The sequence below is a fragment of the Trichoplusia ni genome, chromosome 13 (genome assembly GCF_003590095.1).
Source record: "Trichoplusia ni isolate ovarian cell line Hi5 chromosome 13, tn1, whole genome shotgun sequence".
Taxonomy (NCBI): Eukaryota; Metazoa; Arthropoda; class Insecta; order Lepidoptera; family Noctuidae; genus Trichoplusia; species Trichoplusia ni.
The window spans coordinates 4,779,951-4,798,993 of record NC_039490.1 but is presented as its reverse complement, the minus strand read 5'-3'; the positions used below and the strand labels follow the sequence as shown (position 1 = coordinate 4,798,993).

The following is a 19,043-nucleotide window of genomic DNA, read 5'->3' as shown; positions in this document are numbered from 1 at the left end:
ATTATTTATGAAACCTAAACCCAATTTTTTTAACCATGATCCAACAAAAATTCCTTTACCCTGATGCAAGAACTCAACTTTAATTAATAAGAGCATGCAACTCAGACTAATAGACTACACAATAAGTGCCATAGACAAATATGAATATAGAATACCTCGTTACTGGTATTGTCACCAAGATGTCAGTGAGTCATCTGAGAAATAACTTAAGACCCCCTACCACCATATCTTCAAGTAACACTGTAGTCGTGTAAAAGAGACGCCGCTATGCGCCGAGTCGCGCTATCCCGCTCTTACAGCGACAACATTGTTGCTTTGTAAGATGGTGGTAAGTTTAAAACGCGCCCATTCCTCGTTTAACATACAATCACGGCATTAAAATAATCATTATAAAGACACGTTGTCGGTGAAAATACACTGTTTTGTATGTACAATGAGCTTAGGAAATGGATAGGTTGGGTTCATTTGAATTCTTGGCTTTTGACGCAGAAACTTGGCCCGTAAGTTATTTATTTCGTTTTGTAACTATGCCACTCTTGAGACCATTATGATATGTATTGTGGAACGTTTTGATGTTTTGTGAAACTTAAAAGCATGACTGGACTTTTTTTTAAACTTACTTTTTCTGCTGAATTTCTGCCAGAAAGTTTCTTCTCTCCGAGTACTAACCCTAAAGGAATCACTCAAATATACCGACAGACCAAATCACATCACTTGACGAACAGGAATATCACACCTATTTTTTTAAACTGTAGTAGGGACGCGCAACAGCGCTATACAAGGGATAGAGTGGCATCTCTCTTACACAACCAAAAATATTATTTCAAGATTTGGAGTTAGGTGATCTGTTAGGTTGAATGCTTACCTTGAACATAGCTGACTTAGAATGTAAAGCAAATGTCATAAAACCATACGATATAAACCTCCTTCTATTTATTATAAACCTTCTTTATGACGTAATTAATGTAATTATTCAACTTTGATACATAAACTGTTCACACTGGGATTCCCATAATGCAATGATGAGTAATGATCGAAATAGTTTGTTGAATAAACAAAGCTGGGAGCAATCGAGGTTTATATTTTACATAACTATCTTTGTTTATTAATTGCATAACTTTTAACGTTTGCAAATTGATTTTTAATTGATGTTATTGCGTTTCATTTCGTTGTTGTTTATTCAGTTTCTTCATGGTGTGGTGAAACAATTAGAGGTTATTGGCAAATATCTAAACACTCGTCTTACCTTCAACCTTGATTCTAAGTGTTTATGTTTAGGTAAAATTTCATTGATTATTCTAATACTGAATTTACTGTTATATTCTCAACTATAATATATGTCCCACTTCCCATATGCTAAAGGTTTGAGGACAGGTCATCAAACTTGCTCACCGCAATCGTAATCAGATTATTATTATAAGTATTGATTATTTTTTAAACCACTCCCGGAGTAAGGAATTTAATCCTTGTGTCGCGGGGGTTTCACAAACATTCAAATCACGTGCACAAAGACACCCAGACTCAGTGCAAGAGGTTTCCTCAAGATATTTTCATTCACCATTCTTCAGTGGTATATAATTTTTGTACAACTTCGAAAAAGTAATATCAACAATGCCGCTGCAACACATTCATATTTATAAGACCTTTCATCCGAAACCAATGTTCTTAATTAATTACATACTGTCTATTCGAGATGGATAAACAATTATTTTCACACGATTGAGGTCACAAGTGCAGTCACATTTTCTGCGGCAAATCATCGTGAAATATTCTGAACATTGAGTACCATTATAACTGATCTGATGGCTGGACCGGTAAAACGCTTGGTAAAACTGGCGTATTTGAGTTGTATGTACTGTAAAGCTATTGATAATATAATTTATTGAACATTAATTCTGCAAGAACCGTGATGGTTGTAATGAATTTGTTTCGGTGGTGAAATGGGGACAGTTGGTCTTTTGTTTATCGTAGCTTTGAGAGTTTAGTTATGATTTCATTACACTAGTACTTAATATAATAATATTTTGAGGGAGTTTATTTTTTTAACTAATTCGATAGTCTGCCAATAAGTGATGTCTAAAATGTATATTTTTTCTAGATTTTATGTCACAGATACACTTAAGGGCCATTTTATAATCTTCTTCATTCTTCTGATCGATCTTGAAAACGGCTGTATTAGTCATGTGCCAATACATCACAGAAACATTCATATACCTAACTTCTTTCACATGAACTTCTGTTGTACATTTGAGACCAATTAACATCTTAAGACCCAGAATGTATTCACAAATCAATTTCCTAGTAGCTAAACTCAATTCTCACAATACGGTATCTCTAAGTAGGTTCTAACAGTTAGTCATCAAAAGAAAAATAAGTTCTTATAGCACAAATCATAGAGCGCATTTCTTTTTCTAACATACTTGTCTATGATACAAATATGTGGCTGAATATGAAGAGCCATCAGTCAGCTGTCAGGAGCGGAGTGATAAAGACGTCCCGATATGTCTTGACTTTTTGTCGCGACCCATAATGAAAGTTTATTAATTTGGCGCGAAGAAGTGAATGAAAAACTTATGATGAATGTCAGGTTGAGGATAGTTTGTATGAGTGCCATACACAGCGAAATATTGTGCTTTCAAAGAGATTTTGATTACTGAGACTTTCGTAAGCGTATATAGAAATCTCTGAAAAAAAACTTGGTACATTTATCGCTCGTAATTGTCAAGGAATACCCTGGACGCTATTATTATAGCCGAATAAAACAGCAATCAGGTCACCAATAAGACTTACCTACCCACTTGCTATAAGGCGTGAGGCGTAACAATAAAATACAGTTTAAACATGTCAACTTAAGCTGTGTTTCGGGCCCCAAATGATCATTCCTGCTCCAGCTCTTTCTCCTTTGTTTGGCTGTTAAAATGTATAGTCAGGACAGACTAGTCGAGATCCAAATCCATAGCTCTCATTGCTTACTCTACTTTAAATTCGCTCTAACCGGTGGAACTTTAAGTCTCGCCTCGCGTTTCACAGTTTTAGCGGCTAACCCGTTATTGACAGACACAGATCTATTTAAAGACCGCATGGTTTACTATGCGCATATGCCACTCATATCAACGCATACAACACTTTTTCTATGTTTATATGGCAAGTCATAAATATGCATATAAACCACAGTATTCCATGCCGGAACGAAACTTGACACGATGTGCTATAATTACAATGATTCAAACCCTTTCGTTTCCTTTCCAGGTCCAACTGATATATTTTCCGCGAAAGCTACAGGTGAGAATGGTTTTCTTTTACAATTATAGATGTTGCGGCTGATTGCCGTAACTTATACTACCTTTAAAACATTTTAAATATGAAATATATGATTAATTCATGTGTTCGACTTGCGACCCCGCCGCTCATTGTCAGCTGTTGATTAAAGACTCATCTTGGTTCCGAAACTAGTCGAGCAATCTTGATACATCCGCTTTAGTAGACCGTTGTATCAAATAAGCATGAATCAGCCTTCGGAAAGTTATTAGTAATAACAATTATATGCTTTCGTCTATTTTAAGGAAGATATAAATTATAGCAGATTAAGAATCTGATTAATTCTGAAATAAGATCGATTCTTTATTTATGATTATCCATCAGAAGCCAACAAAATAAATGCTTGTAAATAACGGATTACGAAACTGACATATGCTAATATCATTCAAAATCTAATTAATTCTCGAAAATAAATATCCTATTCAAAAATTAATGTAAGTAGGTTAATTAATATACCTTCCATTTCTTCAAAAAATGATCGAATTACATAATTTCTATGATGCGGTGTAATAAATCGATTCTCGATGTTTCTGAATCGATTACCAAGGTAAATATAATTTTTGTACGTGATTATACACGCCGAAGAATATTGCCTAATAAAATACAATGAACAACGTACTGATTTGTACGCTTTCTTCGTAATAACTATTTACTTAAGATTGATGTGGTTTGGTAGTAACATGGTTGCTTATTTACCTTGACACTATTATTTGTTGTTTTCTACTTTTGACACCATTTCTTTAGGCTTTCGCACCCAAAGGGTTAAACGCGACGCTGTTACTAAGACTACGCTGTCTGACTGTCTGTCACCAGCCTATATCTCATTATAGTTGGACCATTGATATTCTACAGATAATTGATTTCAATTACTTCTATAAAAATGCTAATTAATAAAAAATATCTTTCTGCTAACAAGTTTCGGGTCTAGTGCGATTTGGCCACCACTTGCCCTCTGATCATTTTACAATTTTTACCAAAGAAAAACACTAATCTAGATAAAGCCTAATTAATTACCAAAGAATAAACCTAATTAAAACACTTTCAATTTTTAGATAACAAGTAAAACAACAAGTAAATTGTAAAAAAAAAACAAATTTCAATGACGTACAACTCAGTTTAAAAGATGAACACAAACGAGACAGCACTACACGGCAGATAGCGCTGTCTCTCTTCCTTAACCCACAACTGCCTTACTCAAGTCATGATGGTAGTTCTACTAATACAGGGAGTATTATAAGTAGTAGAATCGTGTACAACGTACACTGCAGTCATTATGTGGTTTATTAAAACAGTAGCCACTTCCAACAGTCATGACCGTGGGAGTCTGAACCCAGTTGAGTCATTAGAAAGTGATAAAATAATTTTTAAGTATGATCCGAGGAATATTGCGCAATGCCATTTGTTTTATGAAATTTCTAGTGACTTTCTTTGTACTTTTTCACTGAGTATTGTTGGTATGTATGTACATAATATATGTGGTGTGTGGAAATTATGATGTCTGTCAAATGTCGCCCATAAGTAGTTGTTATTAGCGATTTGAAGATGAAATGATATTGTATTAGGTATTATACTTGTAACGCGTGCCTTTTAATAGTAGTAATAGATTTAGAGAGATTTTAACGATTTATAATTTATATGTTTGATAACATCCGGTACCTTAGTGCGGGAGTAATTTAAACAAATTAGGGAAGGAGTATTGATCTTACTATAACATATGAAGTTAGAGATGATCTTCTTCAGAAAGTAAAAAATATATCTATTACGTTCTAAAGAACTTTAGATAGTACCTTGACCATTATTATTTTAGCATTAATCACTTTTATCGCATGATCTAATCCTGAGTAAGCCGGACGCGTACAAAACGTTCTTAATTAAGGATTATAGCTTATTATGACATAGAAATTTGCATATCTAGGAATTAATTATCATTAGGTACGTATAATGTAACGTTTTAGAATGTAATTATATTATAATTCAGGTTATTTATCGTTCTAATACTAAAAATATAGACGGGATCGATTGTGAGGATGTTATGATGATTGTACGTCCAAACACCTTAACTAATATTGAGGAAATTCTATATGAAGATAGATGACAACCTGGATTAACACACGCGAGTGAATCCGAGGGAAAAAGCTAATTTTCAATACGTATAATTCTTATTCAAATCCCTATTATTTATCTTACTCCCAAGCTCAGTTGAGATCGGCTTTCAGTGTCACTGAATACAGATTACAACAGGGCTACTAAGGCAAGTCCATATAACCACCATAATTCATTTTACTGTGTACTAAGAATCCCATAAAAGGGATGGTTCAATTCGAGTAAGATCTTGTCTTGAACCTATCCTTTTCTACCTGTTTTTATCGCCGTCCACTCTTCTACCGGATCAGACCTCTTTAACCCTTTTTGCCAAACACAGTATCCCTTAGCAAGAGTAGTTTAATTTTATTCAAACTCTATCTTCGAGTCATTTAAAGATGATCGTATCCGACACAATCTCACTTTTTATTGAGGTCAAACAGGTTTCAATTTTTGTTTGACATTGAACTTACGAGGCCTTATAAATAACAAAAACTGTACAGTATTATATAATTAAATACGAGTTTTTATAGGCAAAAATATTCTTAAATATGCGTTATTATTTTAATTAATTTTCGTTTTTGTTTTTGAATAAAATTTGAGAAAAAGCGAAGTCACACAAGAAAAGGAACAAAAAATATAAGACGACTTTTTACCATTTCGAACCCGTCCAAATCAAATATTACTTCAAGCAACTTTATATTTCTAATAGTACCTTCAATATGCCAATGTTCAAACACACTTTGAAACAAAATACTTGATACTCTCGCTTTACCATTTAAAACCTCTAACAACACATTATTGACCCAACCAATCTTCACTACCGAGTTAACTCGGTCTTCAGTATGTCAAATGACTCAAGATGTAAGTTAGGTTATGTCTTCCGAGATATCTGCCTTCTTAGAACACGCCCGGCATTCTCAACCGCACTTTATGAATGGGATTCGTCATCTCTGAGTCATTACAACTTTTACGCTTTGCTTTTTTTGTACGCTGTTTAAGGCTGAATACTTGTTTGGTAATATAATCGAGTAAATATAATTCGATTGTAATTTTTTTGTCATACTATTTTATGTTTGTGTTCTTTATTGTATTGTATCAATTGCGCTTTAGTATGACATCATCGTCAGGAGTTGCAAACGTTGAAAAAATAGAGGTCGTAAAAATATCGATAAGAGGTATACTTAGGCTTGGTATTCGATTATCGATATTTAGAGGATTTGAATGATCGATAAGAATTGAAATAGGAAACCAATCATCCGCATCAAGACATGCAATACAGAAAAGAAACACACGTAACGAATAACTTCCGTATCACTGTATACATTTATTTAATAAACTGTTTCACATTTAATTAACAACTAAATTAGTTCTCGTCTATTTACTAGCATTGAATAGCTCTTTTATATGCTAAATTAACCGGATGAGATACAATCTGTCACAATAGCATGTTTACATGTCACTCGTATTGAAATCTGGGGCATTGTGCTGACTGGCATGTTACTAAAGTTGTGCCAGTTGGTTCAGCTATGGACTTTAAGTTACTGGATTAAACAGATTTGGTTTTAAGCGCTTCTGGTGATGAATCAGTTCCATAGAAATAGTCTAGAATGACGGAAAAATTTGCTAAGGACAGTGTTGATGTGACGTGATGGCAGTATTGGACAGTTGAAGGTCATGATATAGCTAACTAATAATGAATATATTCCCAGCTTTTGATCTTCCGAACCTAAAAATGGATTAAATAAACATTATTATCACTGACACACTCAAATCTCATTTACTTGAGAACAATGAATTTAACTTAAAGGATGCAGTCAACTCTAAGTTTGTAAAATATTCAAAATAAAGTAGTGTAGATAGCAGCTTAACTAAAACTTAATCATAAAGCCATTGTGTGCATAATGACAAATGTTATCTCGTCTGACACAAATACAGTCATCGACAAACGTTGACGGCGATTACTCAGCCCTTTACTATATCCTGATAAATATTTTTATGATTAAAACCTTATAATAACGTACTTGGTAATTTTCCTATATCTTGAGAAGAGAAAACCACGGTTAATATTGGAGGAAGTGCCAAGAGTACTTGCTCTGCAGTGAATCAAATAAAACCTATAATGAGGTGTCAACGGGTAACTACTACCCGTATATTAAATATTGAAAATAATACAAATAAACCTAAGCAAGTAACGGAAGATCAACGTTTGCACACTAATATATAAATAATGATACTTTGATGATCACTGGACTGAGCTGTCGATCGTTAGTGCAGGAAGCGTCGCCAATTGGTTTTCAATACGATTCTTGAGAATGTGAATACATTAGTGTTGCATAGAAGTTTAAATAACCTACAAGAGTAGACTTTAATGCCCTGGAATAAGAACTATTCGAATCGGCACCATTGGTGTGCGATCGGTGTACATGTAAACTTTCATTGCTCGAGGATTGGTTGTCAAGTAGGGTTCGTTGTAAGTTTGTTTTGTTAATTTTGACTACTAATTGCTGAGACAGCATGACTCATACGAAATTTAATGATAATGATTATGTTAACCGATCTAAACTCATTTAACAGCGGAACGAGGTGAACGCACTGTGACTCAAACTAATCATGGTCATGGGGATAAAAAATGCAATCAATGAACACTTAATGATCGATGTTTGTGGCTTGGTGGCTTTGGCTGACCAGAAATATTCTATACCATTAGAAAAACCTCCTTTGCCTTCTTTTAGAGCAAAAAAGTTCCATAATGCATTAAAACTTGAAAGAAACATAGAAATTTGGGTATACCTCAAAACTGCACCCAAACCAGTCACGACCATTTCAAAGTTGTCACTACGCTTGAACATCCCATAAACAAAGAAGTCCTTCTAGTACATCGGACATTAACACAAAAAACGTTACAAGCACACTTAAGGCGTTAGATTTAACACAAGTGGTCATGGCTGTTGTCACGTTGGCAACCTCAATATGTCATGACAATTTCATGCCACCGACTCCAATGGTCACGACTTGGATCGATGCGTGTTGCATAATTGAAGAACTTACTGCTAAATATGACACTTAAATCTTATAGCATAAGTAGATTAGGGTTCCTAAAAAGTGTTAAGTAGTCACATAACACTAGAAAACGAAAGAGTAAAGGTATAGGAATGACGATTCTTTTCCAAGTGGCATGACTCACTTTTCGGGTTCACACATTTGAGGGATTCGTCGGCGTGTGCGTTCGGAGAAATGTAACTTGTTAAGATACCAGGAGAGATTAAACATGCTGTGAGCCAGCCAACGGGATTGTCTGAAAGTGGCCCCGAAGCACGAAAGACGAAGGAAGGTGGGTGAAGATAGATGGGTTTTGTTAGTTAAAGTTGGACTCTCCCTTCCGCTCACCCCAATGCGTTGGGAGTCATTTGATGATTTTTCATCCGCGTATAATACAGAGGTATTCTCAAAATCCACTACGTGGGATGAGTGGGCTGTAAGGGTGTGCCAAACACTTTTTTCCCACACTGGTACAGGGCGCATTCGCCCTACGACCAGCCTCCAACGGTGATACTACTTACTACTTAGCTGTCACAATTATTTTAATTTAAACAAAACCAGAGTTTCTCACGTTATTTTCGTCCACCAAAGCCTGCTATCTAAGTAATGGTGCCGTATTATATGTATCCAAGTGTTGCCAATTTCCTACTGCATGCTTATATGGAAGTGCACTGGAATGTATTGGTTTTCCGAGTCATGCCTTTATCTTCGTTCACAATGCTTCGTTCGGCATTACAACCTCTTTTGTTTGTTGAATGTGTGGGAGTCAAGCTGATCTGTAGTTTTTATTCAGCCTTTACTCAATGTACTTAAGCTTTGGACTTTCGATTTCTTTTTACGTTTTATATGTGTTAGATTGCATACATCCTCTTTAATTTAACCTAGTATTAAAAAATACTCCTCTGTCAAGACTTTCACGCAAAACTTATAGACCCTCAAAGAATTCGTTGCATAACTAAATCCATGGATTAACAAAAAAACATCTTTCTATAGATTACGTAAGTAACGAAAATGCACCCACGGCCTAGTATTGTTCAATTGTTTGATTAGCTTGTACTACCTATTATTATATAACAGCTAGTATTGATACTATAATACTATTCGATAATATACGCCTGTTACATCTGATCACGCAATGGACAGGTATTTGTGAAATTAAATCGTGATAAGGATGATTAGAAATTAACGTGTTTTGTGCATTTGCATAAACTTTGCGTAAGCGCACATTTCTTGTTTGAATTATGAGTTGTTTTTGTTTTTATATCTGTTAATTACTGATCCAGTTTGGAGTATAAAATCGTCAAAACGCAATGAGCTAGCCTGGTGATTAACGCGGCATTCTTTTTTATATTATGGGAATAAGACAGAACTTCACTCAGAAGTGGACCGTTTACAGGCTGGTACTCTACTATTAATCGAGTTTAATTAATTAATCCAATCATACCGATGTAAAGTGTAAAGCTAATGTAGTCTCAACTAATCTTAGTTAAACGGCGCTGTCAATCTTTTGCGCATGTGATTTAAACTGATAGCTCAAGTTAATTCCGTCTGACATTTTATAGACACCACAGAGGGACTATAAACCAGCTTCTAATTACTCGCAGTTAAACTTAAAACCACTTCCTGGCACATATTTGCGTCGTGTGTACAATGGTGGGTACGGCCAGCGACAGAAGTGGTAAACACACTGCGATAATTGCTTGACTATAACGAAACAACAAACATTTTAGGCAAATTGTTTGTTTGGCGGAGTCTAAATCTCACTTCACCTACGTTCTTAAAGCTTTTTACTACCAGTCCGAATACTAAGGTATATTTTATTGAGTTCCTGATGGCTTGCTAATCTGAGTGTTTATTTTCTTTGTCGCTGACTGTACTTTGGTAGATACGTATTGTACGTAACACAGTGGCGACTCTTCGATACGTGATTTGACTCCACACTGACTCATCAGGATCCAATATGGCCGCCACTATTCTTTTTTTGAACGCGTTTAGATTTTACTTTTTAGTCGCCAGTACTGTTAAAATTGCTTCCTTGTCCGAATAGATAAATAAATAATAGAAACTTTTTACTGTTATCCTGTTTGATTTTGTACTAAAGGTTTTTTAGTAAGGACAAAGTTATAATGAAACATGGACACGTCATTATCTTACTCATGTTGCAGCTCTAGGGGATTACAAGTGCACGGTAATGTGGTTAGGTACCTACTCACGTTTATATTACGATGGTACATACTAGTATATAATCTATGTGCTTGAAAATAGGTTAATAAATGAAGATTTGCAGAAGCAGAACTGGGACAAAAAAACGTCGTTCCAAAAAAAACATAGCCAATCGGTCAAAATAGACCATGGTTAAAAAGCCAGGACTCAAGCTAAATGCAGAGCCATAAATTTAAAAAAAATTTAAAAGATGTCAATTACAATACAACTAATTAATGATGCAAGTTAAATAAATCAAGCAACAAAGACGGATCTTCAGGTCATCTAACTATTTAAAGTCGTGACAGATCCAATGACAGTTCTTTGTTTTAAAACAAAATGGCGTCACACTTGGTTTGGTGTCACGGACCACGGCTGTACAACTAACAAACTAATTGTTGAAGATTAGTGCTATAAGGATTTCAATTGGTGAGGAATTCGATTGAGACGAGATATTTAGCAAGGAATGTTCTTTTTACCTATAATATGTTGAAATTTAAGGTTCTATCAGAAATTGTCGCAATGACGTCCATTTGATCGGAAGGTAAAGTTTACAACTCGTCTACCAAAAAGAGTTCATCACAAAATTGAACTTTGATCTGAAATAATCGGTTTGTATTTCTTGCGTGACACAATGAATCAACAATTTAACATAAGCTCGGATGTTATTTAATTATGAGGAAAACTATAATCCTAAAGTGCTTAGGATATAAACGTAGACCAACTCACAGTCAAACCAAAAGTTATTTATGCTAGCCAATGACTTAATAGTCGTGATATATGGTCAAATGAATCATTCCTTTGTCACTTTGGTAATATATTTACTACTTCTTGATTACATGTTACGAGCTAGCACTGAATTGCTAAATACTTTGTATGAGAATAAGCAGAAGAGTATCATAATCCACTGTTAAAATATCCATTCGTTTAATGAGCCCTATGACATTAGCAATCATCGTACAATTTATGCTGTCAATTGATTGGCTTTAGCAATACACTTGATACCACTGCCGATCTTGCTAATCGCCCGCTAGGAATGTTCTTAAACGGGGATTGAAGTACTTTGAAATGAAGAAATACCATATTACGTATATGTTGGATATTATTTATTTCACAATAATTTCTTTTAACTGTACTCTCGATATTTGCTGCGAGGAATGCTGACCGCTACATTTTTTTTAAACTGATCGTTTTCTGCGCTAATGTAAGACGGATATGATAGATCATTTTCAGAGACTTCAAAAAGTTCATACTTTCTTTTCAAAATTGAGATAATTTCTTAATCTCCCCTCTTCTACTTCTTACACGTTGTAAAAGAAAAAATGTTTAACGACGTTAAAAGAAAAAAACAGCCCAAAAAAGCGAAAACTAAACAGAATGACAAAGTTTCCTAAGGTTGTTTCAATATTATTTGCTTTTTCTTCTATTATTTAGTAGTAAAGAATTACGAAACATCTTTCTTATTAAATCCGTTAAAAAGACTAATAAATGTAAATAAATATTCACATTACACTCAAACTACATAGAACCATGCCTCAGATTAGATTGTATTCGAACAATCAAGATTGCAACATTATCTTCTGAACATAAATCCTCCTTACTAAAAATTAACACTTCATATACCTGATGAGAGAATACTAATGTATGATAAATGGGATGTTAAGACTGAAACAGATAATCACATGAGCGTAGCTAATTAGCGGTTATGGACGATGGATACAATTTAATTTGTAAATTGATTAAAATATTTACGGCTTAGTTTTCAAGACTGTCTCTGTATCATCTGCATCGGTGGCTTTTGTTAAAGTATCGATTAATTTATTATTTCCATTTTACAGACCAGTATGTAAGGACTGATTAAGGAGGCCAATGTTTAGGGATACGACACACGCACTAAAAAATGTAACATCCTTGTGACTCAATACTAGCATTCATAGATCACACAAGCACTTCTCGTATGCGGGAATGCAAACTGCGTCCCATCGCACGCAGTGGGTTTGGCATGGTGAACATAACTCGGCTCTCGGTTTGAAGAAAACATTCACTCTGAATATGAAACCGTTAAATGAAACTACATTAGAACGAATATTCTTAAAAAAAAAACCATTACCTCCAACCATTTGCTATCGATTCCTATGAGTTTTATCTCACAACGTTCTCCGCTCTTACAGCTAGCGGGCAGGTGATCTGTACCACACTCCACTTGCCGCATTCCTGCCGATATGAATCGATGTAATTACCTGTCTAACTGCTCGCCTGTTTTTGTATTCTCAGTATATGTCGTCAGCTATAATTGATATGTACCGTCAATACTAGGCTAATGACTTTAATGGATCTTCGAGTGAGGATTTTTCCGATGGGTATTGGTTGGGTGAAGATCTTTATGAGTTTTCTGTAATATTTTTAATATCGTTGTTAGTTGGAAGTTTTCCTTGAGACGAGTACGTGTGGCGTAAAGCTGAGACCAATTAAAGCAATGGATATAGGATTTTGCTTGCAAAAATAATATAGTACAGACTTGTAAAATTTTACTAAATGAAATATCAAATTATAATGAATGATATGAACTTACTGTTGGCTTCCAAACTGGAAATAAGGAACAGTCTAAAGCCTGAAACTAAATACGCATTTTCAGACCATCTTAATCAGTCAGTGACGAAAATGAAAAAAAACCCGTTTAACAAGTAGAAGAAGAAAGCACTGGCCTTATATACCATCTGAATCTTAGAAAGGAAACTGAAGAATTTAGTGCAAGTACAAAGTTCTAACCACCATCTTCCAAAGTAGTACTGTGGAAGCAAGACGGCACTTAAGGCGGTGTATAGTGCCGTCTCGCTTCCACAACTGCAATAGTCTAATTTCATACGCTGGTAGAACCTCTATATACGCTCCCTAGTGATGGTTAGCAAAAGAGCTATTAACAGCTGTCTCGCAATACTCAGTTCATTACAAAATGTCATTCGTGTGTACATGATAATTGTAATCGCACCTGACGTTACGAAGTGCGATAGAAATTGAAGAGATTAGATAAACGAGATGTCTGATATCGATGTATTGAGACGAAAGAACGTGCATTTTGCGTGCTTGTGACTTGGGGATTCTCATTCTAATTCTGATTCTTCAATTTGTGAGGAAAGTTAGGGCTGATGTGGCCGGCAATCCCAGTATACAAAGGGCAAAGGAAGGCTCTCCCAACTTGACCCAAAGCGATAGGAGCTATTTAATGGACTTCTCCATAAAAAAGTAGAAACAATAATATTCATATCTGGACTACATTTTTGTATATTTGTATTGTAAAAACCAGCTTCGTTCTGTAGTAAGCAAAATTTTGGTTCTTCTTTGATACAATTAAATATATTAGACTCCTTACCAAAAAAAATATTCGATCACACATGTAACTTTGATAGACTCATGCCTATTGATAACCATATTATTAACTCTTCAGAAAAGTTGTATCGGAGAAACAAACACAGATGTTTCTGGAAACATTCTATTCTTCACGTTACGAGTATTTCTTTAGAATTCGATTGTAATGCTTAATGGTATGGTTCCATTTGCGGCCATTTTCCGTGAATCAATTCTTGTTTGTTCGTTCGTGCGCGTATCCGCCGATCCATTGAATTAATTAATGTTATTGCCCTGTCTTTGGATTAAATCGGGTTGCAATTACGTCTTTCATTTGTCAGTAACTTGAATGGACGTTTTCGTTTTGATTTGGAGTTGGTGACTAGATTCCATTGTTGATTAATAAATTATTTGTGAAACGGATAGACTAAACTTGCATTAAAGTTTTGTCTAGATAATTTGCTAACGGTTATCTCGAATTGCCTATAATTATATGCCATAAAAAAGTTGCCAGACTCCTGCACTTATCAAAAACCCTTTAATAATTCACACTTCCTAATGTCTAAAATGTTATCATAAACGAAATCAAGTACCGCGTATTGAATTGGTTGAGCGCCATTTTGCTTGTCCTAAAGGAAGTTATAAGTGGCCCGAACCACATCGTTTATGGTCGCTCACTGGATAAATATTAATCAGCTAATCACTACCGGACGCTTGTAAAATGTTTAGTATGGCTACTACATTAAGGTCAATGCAGACTTGGTCGCACCTCACTTCTCGCGCCAGCATCGCTAGTCATCTGTTTTTTTGGGCGCAACGCGGTTCCAAGCGCTGCTAAAAGAGCTAAAATTGACAAAATACTTCAAAATGAGCTGAAATGTCAATGTCGTGTTACTAGCCGACGAGAATTTTAAGTTTTCTATTCGTTTTGTACCTAATTTGATGTAACATTGTCTAGGACTTTAGGTTACACTAACACTTGAGTTATGAAGTGGTTCATTTTGTGACGTCATAGAGGATAATCGCAAGAACGATTGGACCCAATTTTAAAATTATTTGAAGAATTCAAATGTGGTGACTGCGGCGCGTGTAGTAAGTCTGCGTTCACCTTTAGTCTGCAGTTGGGTTTATTCAAACGTTTCTCTGCAGATTTCTTGTCTTCTCATAAAAAGTTTAACTTGTAATAATTTCCTGATTGAGTGTGAACAACATGAAAAACAAAAAATATATAGCTTAATTATTCTTTTCTTTTTTTCAATCTGCTTTTCAAAAATAATAAATAAATGCAAAGAATTACAAAAATGATAATGAAAATTACATTCTACTTAGATATTTAGATACAAAAGTTCGAGTTCTTTTTCCATACATTTCCTCTATATGGCGTGACAGTGTGACTGGAGGGAAACCTGCAGTCTGCACGTGTATCGCAAATACCGAAACCATGATTAACTCTCCCAGTTTGGAAGAGGTCGGACAAAGAGCATTCCAATGTATTAAGAGAATAAGAGCTAAGCCCACACTACTGGATAACCGTAAGAAGTTATTTCTAAACCAATAATAATATACTGTTGGAAATGTTTGTCCTTTCATAAAATTTTATTGAACCCACAATGAGCAGAGAAAACCGGGAAACGGCTAATTGTATTACTCTATACAACAGCACTTATTATGACAGTTGGAAAATAACAAACTTTAGTAGAATCGGAAACGTGAAATCCAAGAGTAAATAATAACATCCATAGTTCGCTTGCAAACAATTTGACATTTTATAATTATGCTGTTAAGGTTTATTTTGCACAAACATACCAATGTGCCTATTTGAATGTTAAACTTTAAACATTTTGCACATCTTCCCTCCATCCCATTATGTCATACTAAAATGTAGCCAATTGTTTTCTTTACTATTCGTTTAAAACATTCAAAATAGGAATTCAACGAGCACTACAAAAAATGAAAACATTCCAACGGCCAGTAGCAAAGAGTTAAGGCTAGCCATACACAGTGAGACATCTGCCGCTGAAGTCAATTGTTAATTGCGCTGTAATTCGCAGCTGCCTTGCCGTTAAACTTAAATGTCAAACCTATAATCAATTCATTGCGAAGAAGGTTGGACCGTTTAATCCTGGTCGAGTTTACGTATATGAGTAATGTTTTACTAGAACATCTTGCGACCGATCGCGACGTAAACACCTGACATATCGAACACATTACTCATGCTTAAACTTACAAATTTATGGGCATTGTCTGATGTAAGAGTCACGCTTTTGTCCCTTACCGGGTAATGATAAGTACCAACAGGTTGCGATAAATAAACTATTACGACTGCGGGGTGCAACTATAATCTCAATACCGAGAGGAAGAAACTAATACTACATCTTACTTATCGATGGAAAATAAATATACGTTGGTAGAATCTGTCTGTAGATCCAATAACAAATTCTCGCTGTGCCATGTTATGTATACTCGACTTTGTAAAGAAAAAAAAGTAAACAAACAAAGCTAAAGATCCAATTTCATAGCTCACGGAAGAACACACAAAAAACTAAATTAAAAAGAAATTAACTGCTGGCACGTGGCTTACTTTTTTAAGGCAAAGGCGTTATCGGCCATATGCCACGACGCGTGCCCTATGCACACCCTACGTTCAACCAGCCGGAACCCGCTCGTGCTGATAATATACTTTTTACATCACTAGGTTCTTTTTTAAAATTCTGCTAAACGAGCTTTATACAGTGGATTCTTGGAGACAAACAGCGCGGCAGGAATTTAAATTAAGAACGCATTCGAAATATTAAATGGCGCCCGCGTGTCAATGAAACATTCACATGCAAAAGCGATCTAAGATGTTGTAGGAACACATTTTCCATAGATTTGCATCGTAAAACAACGTGAGCAGACGTGTTCTTGGATAATACCAAGAAATATTAAATAACTTAAATATGAATAAATTACAGAAACACCATAGAGTTACATAACTTCATACGCGTGTTATGGTAAATTAAATTATTAGGAAACATTTATGTTCAACCTTTTCTATATGTATTGCTTAAGATCAATTGCTAAAATAAGTTACAACAGTTTTATCAGCTTTTAGTACATTATTAAATAAACATACGTATGTATCCTATCCATAAAAAGGTGTATCCTGTTTTCGGAACAACCCCGCCGAGTGCCGCCATTATAACTTTCGATCACATCACAATTCGATACTTTTACTTTTTTTTATACCGGGTACGGAAGTCCTGTTCCATATCTTACAGTGTCGACTTATGGACAGATGTTACGAGACCGGTAAGTAACTGGTAACTGTTTAGGAACTAAAGGGGACCCAACTATCTTACGTTATACAGGTTGTTTCAAAAATAATTTTCGTCAAATACATTTTTACGAGTACCTTAAACGTATATGCGTCTAAAATGCGTATTGTTAGCAATATCTAAATGTCCTTCATTGATTTATTTAAGCGCAATGTTTCAATTAATTTGCGAAGCAATATTGCGAGATTGAAACGTTCGTGTTGGTTGTGCAACAACAAAACAATGGCAACAATGATACTCTGAAATGAATTATAATGTCATACACCTGTGAGATGGCGATTTGTTATACTTAGCAATTCATGACTTATCACTTAATAGTTAGGAGACTTAACTTAATGTACGGTCTTTCAAAATGGCGACCGATTTACATTTATTCTACTAATGGGCAGGCATGTAGTGGCTATCTAGTACCGCAAATCTAACTTGATGTGGGATATTAATTATACCAGATGTGGTACTAAGATGGTATCTGAGTGTCACTATTTAGTACCGTCAGTACCGTGTACCGAGTTTTATCAATACGTCCTTGCGTCGCGTCGCTACGTTCCTGGCACGGACGACGGTAAACTCGACTTTTAACTTCTTCTGCAATTAATTCAAGGTAACTTAAATATTCCGATACTTAGTACTTGAATTAAATAAACATGTATAGAATATGAAACCGGTATTATTTCAGAATCACAGCTTAAAAGAGCAATAATAAAATAAATTGATTCTTACATGGAATTAGAATCTGTCACTACGTATAAGACTCACGTGTACCTAGAATCCCGACTCGCTATGCCTGTTACTTGCTAGACCTATTTCGATCGGACTTAGTCCACGCGTGGGCTGAGATAAGCCGACTATTTATTACACACATTCAGTGCTTATCGTATATTTAAGTAACCGGCTTCGTATTTCATAGTTATGTCACTAATCTGGTTACACCTTATTCGACCCTGAAATAGTTCCTCCAATGTAAATTAAACCTCAATATTAGCACAGCAATTGCGACGTTTAGTAATTAAATAATTAGCTTATGAGTCATTACTTACGAAAAATATATCTATGGAATTTTATAAACGAATGATTAATTTAATTATTTGTTCAAGTGTTCATTGAATTTTTATTGATTTCCTTATAGGCCATGTTTTGGTACTTTTGTATTTAAATACGTGCTAATTACGTTACATTTTATTATCATTAAATTAAGTAAAACTTATAAGTACTTTAAGCTTTCAGGCAAAAAAATATTGTAATTATTCCTAAATATTTGGGTATAAAATTAGAAGCAGCATGTATATAAACAGCGTGCATCGTTCACGGGCGATAAGGGCGCCTGCCATCGCTACCCCTGCGCACACGCACAAAAAGCGCTCACACCTGGCCGTAACCATAGAGATCAAATCACTACACATCGAATGCAGTATTATTATCTGCCTCAAATAGCCTTTAATCTTTCTGCAATAAGGTCTAATTTTAATGTAGTGAAAATTGATGAAGCTCGTTCACAAATATCGATTGTTCGTGTGAAATATAACGGTTTTCTTTTGTTGGTCTTTTGACAGGTTAGCGTTAGAAAAACGCCTATCAATCTAGTTTTTAGCACTACGTGTATTGTGCAACAGCTACATTTAAAATAGCTTATCGATCATTGTACTCTATAATTGCGTTAATAGTTTCTTGTCGTGTTTATAATCGAGACGCTTTGTTTATAAAATCGCTGCAATTTAAATGCCGAGCCATATTGCATTG

At 35.0% G+C, this 19,043-nt stretch overlaps 1 protein-coding gene across 2 annotated transcripts in view; it reads left to right on the top strand.

The window, feature by feature from the left end:
* LOC113500365 overlaps positions 1 to 19,043 on the top strand; it is a 43,833-nt gene that overhangs the window by 11,949 nt on the left and 12,841 nt on the right. The window contains exon 2 of one of the 2 annotated variants that reach the window (XM_026881136.1): positions 3,250 to 3,282. The exons of the other annotated variant lie outside the window; for it this stretch is intronic. The gene's annotated coding sequence lies outside the window, so the exon portion shown is untranslated. The remainder of the gene's footprint in view (positions 1 to 3,249; positions 3,283 to 19,043) is intronic. 2 annotated transcript variants of the gene reach the window in all.